Source organism: Argopecten irradians, unplaced genomic scaffold (assembly GCF_041381155.1).
Source record: "Argopecten irradians isolate NY unplaced genomic scaffold, Ai_NY scaffold_1176, whole genome shotgun sequence".
In the NCBI taxonomy this organism is placed as follows: domain Eukaryota; kingdom Metazoa; phylum Mollusca; class Bivalvia; order Pectinida; family Pectinidae; genus Argopecten; species Argopecten irradians.
In genome coordinates this window covers 6,728-12,916 of record NW_027188643.1, presented here as the reverse complement: position 1 = coordinate 12,916, position 6,189 = coordinate 6,728, and the positions used below count along the sequence as shown (strand labels likewise).

The 6,189-nt window shown below is 38.6% G+C and overlaps 1 pseudogene; it reads right to left on the bottom strand.

Annotated features, from left to right (window-relative positions):
* Nucleotides 1-278: 278 nt before the first annotated feature.
* LOC138314007 (52 kDa repressor of the inhibitor of the protein kinase-like) lies at nucleotides 279-932 on the bottom strand (annotated as a pseudogene).
* Between the last annotated feature and the right edge of the window lie 5,257 nt (nucleotides 933-6,189).

The window sequence follows — 6,189 nt, the reverse complement described above, 5'->3', positions numbered from 1 at the left end:
ACCAACACTATCATCACATCAGCTATTATTGCAGAAAATTATAGACTTGAAGTATTACAAATAGTCTACATTACCAACATACTAAAACCAAGAAGGTTGATGTGAAGATATTATCACACATTTAATAGCCACTATTTTCATAAAATAACACTTAATAGCACTATCATCATGATCACATACAATGTTATCACCTATGCTACTTACTTCAAAAAGCCTTAAAATAGATAATATGATATTAAATGTCTCTGATGATAGTTAACACACTCCAGTGTACAAGTCTATCCTTCAAACAGAATATTTTGGACCTGCATCCTCCTTTGGTGTTTCCTGGCAAATTCTGTCACAATGTCGGTGACCCTAACATTCACTGACCTATGGATAAACATCAGTGCAAGATCACTAAGTCTGTCCTGTCCCATGTCAAAATAGGTTTTAAGAAGTCGTAGACAACTAATACTTCTCTCACACTCGCATCCTGTAACTGGAAAGGTTCCACTTATCTTCAGAATGGTGTGAATGTTTGAAAAGAAATCTTTGTCACAAGCTTTGATGGTGGATTAACGTTTTTTTCTGGATTGTCCATCCAAAATATTTCCCACTGTCGCATCTCGGCCTCCAACGTCCTCGAAGACGGCAGATCGTCTCAGAAGAACTCAGTCAAGGCACCGATATCAATGTTTCTGTTATGCAGCTCTGAACTAGTATCGATCCTAGGGTTGCTCTGTGGTGCAAAACTGATAAAAGTGAGTCTTAATTTCCTCCAGAAGATGATCGAGCAGTGGAATGCTAATTTATTTTCTATAGTAATCTTCTAGGGACTGTGCTGGAACATAGTTTCTTTTAGACTAGCGACCGTAAGTTCTTGGTTTAGAAATTGGCATGTCCAATTCCTCTGCTAAAGCCACAGATTCTTGGAACCATTTTTTTACCATACATAATGACATCAATGACCTCAAGGAATGGATGGTATGCTAGACAAATTTCCTTTCAGTCATTTTTCTCGGCATTTAGAAACTCCTTTCAGATGCAGCATTTGAATGGGCCATACTACGCAAGGCAAGGGCAAGTTGTCCCAGATTCCCATATAATGGCTTCCCTGATGGGTCGTTTTTCTGACTCAGTTCCATTGGCAGACAAGGATGATGATGGTGACAGGATGAAGTCCAACATCTCATTCTCTTGTGACCTGTCTTGAAACATCGGGTATAAACCTCTCTGCCAGATCTCCAACCGGGCTATCACTGAGAGATTGGCGTCAACACAATCACTATAATATTACACTATTCTATCCTATGCTGACAACCGGGCAGGGAAAAGTAAGTGTGATTAGGATCAACGATAATATAGACAGAAAACTCTTCCTGCTCTCTACTTTCTCTATACTTTTACACTTCCTTATCCTTCTTCTTCCTTTTCTCGTACCAGTAAACAAAGCTTTATTTATCGTGGATGAACGTTAAACCCTCTAACAATACTCCTTCTTAGCGCTTATCATATTGAGAGTGTGACGACTGCTTTGCCCGTTATCAGTATAATATAACCGGGTTGTGGGAGTTTGTTTGGTGTCTTCGGCGGCATCTTTCAGTGATATAGCACTAAAAATGGGCAAGAGCTCCACTGTACAAGAAGACAACACGAATATGCCACAGTCTCCTCCCATAACACGCACGCATACACGCATATATGGGACGCTATCCTTACATGACCATGACTGTTAATAGGACGTTGATTTATCAAACAATTGCAGTAATCATTTTTGTGTGTTTGCTTGATTAATTAACGTATATATTAACAGTCCGTTGGGCTCATACAACATAGACTGTTAATAGCACGTTATTACACTATGATATACTTCATTGGTATAAGAATATAATTAATATCCAAAGAAGAAAGAGACATACAGCTGCCAATAATACGTGTACGCAGTACGTTACAAGTCGAAATTATACATATATGAAAGGCCGTCCTTACATGACCTGACCATAGTTGTTAATAGGACGTTAATTAATCAAACAAATACAACATATATACACAAATTGGGTTATTTACGGTATATCCATTTCACAACTTTACCATAGAAATGTTTGCAATTTTTTATAAACCGGCACTAAATAGTCATTAATGCCTTGGGCGTTACTTACTTTCCGTTATATAATATTAATACTTCCTCTCTTTACTTGATCAATTATGTCGCGTCACAATGTTGTTGTGGTAGTTTCTCCTCCTGCTTAGCACTCAGCATACAGGGAGTGAGACGACTGGTTCGCCCGTTGTCAGTATAATGTGACCGCGTGGGGTGTGTTGCTTGGTGTCTTCGGCGGCATGCTTCAGTGATATGGCACTATAAAAAGGGCAACAGTTCCACTATACAACAAGACACAGCATGAATATACCGCAGTCTCCAAAAACACGCACCTCGCACAACATACACGCAACACATCGCATACATGAGAGGCCGTCCTTACATGACCATAGCTGTTAATAGGACGTTAATTAATCAAACAATCTAACTATGACATTAAACACATCGCCTGAAGATGGGGGCAACCCTGAAAGCGCTAGCGATACTAGTGTGGGCTTATTGCATTGTTAGCTATTTAGGTTTGAACATATATACACATAAATATACATTTTTAGTTATAGTATTGTAGGTGTGTACTGATCTATTTTGATTAGGGATACAATTTGCTATGAATACATGAGAGTTTTCAGTTGGAAAAAGGACAACCGACTGATACTGAAGTTGATTCAACCAAGCATTTTAGTTATGGTTAGGGAAAACATGCACGCACGATAACATACCCCACATTGCTTTTTACACGCATCATTTCTCGATTAATATAGGTTATGTATTAGCTGTAAATGGAGCGAATGAATCTTAAGAAGAAACAATCATTACATGGAAAACATGAATGTCAAATGCTTAAACAATCATAATCGTTTATTCGAAACTTTCCTCGCTTTTCGCCATGATTGTTTTGTTCAACATTCGGGTATCAAACATATACGTTCTAATGTAAGAATTTGTACAAATTGTTTATTAAAGTAATTATCCTGATTAGAAAGCTACCAAATGAAAAACGTTTCATCAGGGATGTTAATGTACATCTTAGTAAGCAAAGTTTTACGAAAATTTTCAGATAAAAACCATGATAAAAAAGTTTTATACATAACCTTTTTGATAGCATACCTTCAATCATCCCTCGAATCTTTAAATCATAACTTATCTCTCATATACCTCAGTTTCCCAAAACACGCAGCTCGCACAACATACACGCAACACACCGCATACATGGGAGGCCGTCCTTACATGACCATAGCTGTTAATAGGACTTTAATTAAGCAAACAAACAAACAAATTAATCATTATTCCATACAAGTGGGATTTTAGGTCATCTGACACTGGAAGATCATAAAGGCCTAATTTTGACAGAAATTGCCCTAATTTTCAAAACAGGCCTGATATTGAGAGAAAATGACCTAATAATCAGAAAAAGTCTAATTCTGAGCAAACTGGTCTAAAAATAACCACCATGGTACTAATTTCCATGACCCCGGTCTAATATTACAGCAGCAGTCTAATTTTCAGTAACCGGGTCTAATTTTCAGTGATGGGTCTAATTTTCAGTGACCGGTCTAATTTCGGTGACCACAGTCTAGTATTGCAGCGGTGGTCTAATTTTCAGTGACTTGGACTAATTTTCAGTGACGGGTCTTAATTTTCAGCGATTTTCAGTCAAATTGTGGTGGCTTCAGTCTATTACAGCAATGGTCTAATTTAAGCGACCGGGTCTAATATTGATAACGGCAGTCTAATTTTATAGTGATGGTTAATTTTCAGCAAGCGGGATTAATATTGGTGACATTAGTCTAAATATTATAGACAGTCAAGCCGAGTCCACTATTGAAGGACCACGTATGCGTACTAGATCTCGGCGAAATGAACAACTGTGTCTGACTCCACATTTCCTTATTATGTGCCGTTTAGTTTCTCTACTAATTTGCAAATTTACTTTGACATTAACTTTGAAAGAAATAATATGCTATACAGTTTATTACCTGCAATGTGCATGGGAAATCTCTCTCCATTAAAGCCAGAGTCCTGTGCCATCGTTTCTCAATATCATCAACTTCACCTATTTTCACTTACTTGGCATATAGGTCTTCCAAACATTGGAAGATCAACAAAGTTTCCCTCTGTCTGGTGCCAAGCGCATCGCGTAGGATGTATCGAAGCATCCCTGATGTGAATATCTATAGTTTAAAATATAAATAAAATCCAGACAAATAAAAAGCCTTCATTAATCATATGTTCTACATAAAACATGTTGAAATAAAGATTTTCACTTAGACAAAAACAAAATCAAATCATATTACTTGTCATATACTCAGCTACTGAAGTATAATATATGAATCGGCGGAACAACATGTGTGTTTTTTTTAGCCCACCATCATCAGATGGTGGGCTATTCAAATCGCCTTTCGTCCGTGGTCCGTGGTCCGTCCGTCCGTCCGTCCGTCCGTCCGTTAACAATTCTTGTTACCGCTATTTCTCTAAAAGTGCTGAAGGGATCTTTCTCAAATTTCATATGTAGGTTCCCCTAGGACCCTAGTTGTGCATATTGTATTTTGGGACTGATCGGTCAACAAGATGGCCGCCAGGCAGCCATCTTGGATTTTGATAGTTAAAGTGTGTTGTTACCGCTATTTCTCAGAAAGCACTGAAGGGATCTTTCTCAAATTTCATATGTAGGTTCCCCTAGGACCCTAGTTGTGCATATTGCATTTTGTTGTTACCGCTATTTCTCTATGAAAGCACTGAAGGGATCTTTCTCAAAGTTTACATACCTGTAGGTTCCCCTAGGACCCTAGTTTGTGCATATTGTAATTTTGGGGATGAAGGATAGTTGTCAACAATGTATGGCCGCCAGGCACCAGCCATCTTGGATTTTGATAGTTAAAGTTTGTTACCGCTATTTACTCAGAAAGCAGTTGAAGGGTTCTTTCTCAAATTTCATATGTAGGTTCCCCCTAGGACCCTAGTTGTGCATATTGCATTTTGGGACTGACTCGGTCAAACAAGATAGGCGACCAGGTAGCCATCTTGGATTTTGATGTTAAAGTTCAGTTTAAAGCTAAATTCTCTGAAAGTACTTGAAAGGGATCTTTCTCAAAATTCATATGTAGGTTCCCCTAGGATCCCCAGTTGTGCATATTGCCATTTTGGGGACTGATCGGGTCAACAGATGGCCGACGGTGGCCATCTTGGATTTGATAGTTAAAGTTTGTTACCGCTATTTCTCAGAAAAAGTACACTGAAGGGATCTTTCTACATATTTCATATTTAGTTCCCCTAGGACCCCAGTTGTGCAATATTGCATTTTGGGACAGTTCGGCGGATCAAACAGAAAATGGCCGGGAATTTCCACACGGTAGCCATCTTTTGGACTGATTGATATGTTATTAAAGTTTGTTACTCGCTATTTCTCAGAAAGTATCAAATGAAGGGATTGTTCTCAAATGCGCCGCCAGGTTCATATGTAGGTTCCTCTAGGACCCTAGTAGGTTTCCCTGACCTATTGCATTTTGCAGACCACCATCGGCCGCCAGGGTTGGGATTTTGATAGTTTAAAGTTTGAAAACTGCAGGGATCTTTCTCAAAAGATGTAGGTTCCCTTAGTGTAAGTTTGTGAAAACAAAAATGGCAGAGAGCCATCTTGGATTTTGATAGATCCGATATCTATCAGAAGTATTGGAAGGGATTGTCTCATTTATGTCTCTAGGACCCTATAGATCTTTTGCGACGCAAAGATCAATCTTTGGTGGGCGCCAAGATCCCTCTGGGATCTCTTGTTTAAAATAATATTTTACAGCATGAAGTGCTTTGGTAACAAAACATAAATACGCTGGATGTTTTAAAATAGGATGTGCATCTCCAGACCACGCTATATGAGTAAAAGCAATACTTATTGAACATCACAATTCACTAACCTTCATCCAAGTGTGGCTTTTAAGTCCTGTCAACTTGGTAAATAAACAATGTTTCTGGCATATCTGCATAATCTAATGGTACACAAATGTTTTCTAGTCGTGCATCAGCCTTCTGTCGTTCCTCCTTCATCAACACTAGTTAGGCGACGGGCACAGGTAAATCTGTCCATCACAGCGGGAGGCTGAAGAGTGTTTAGT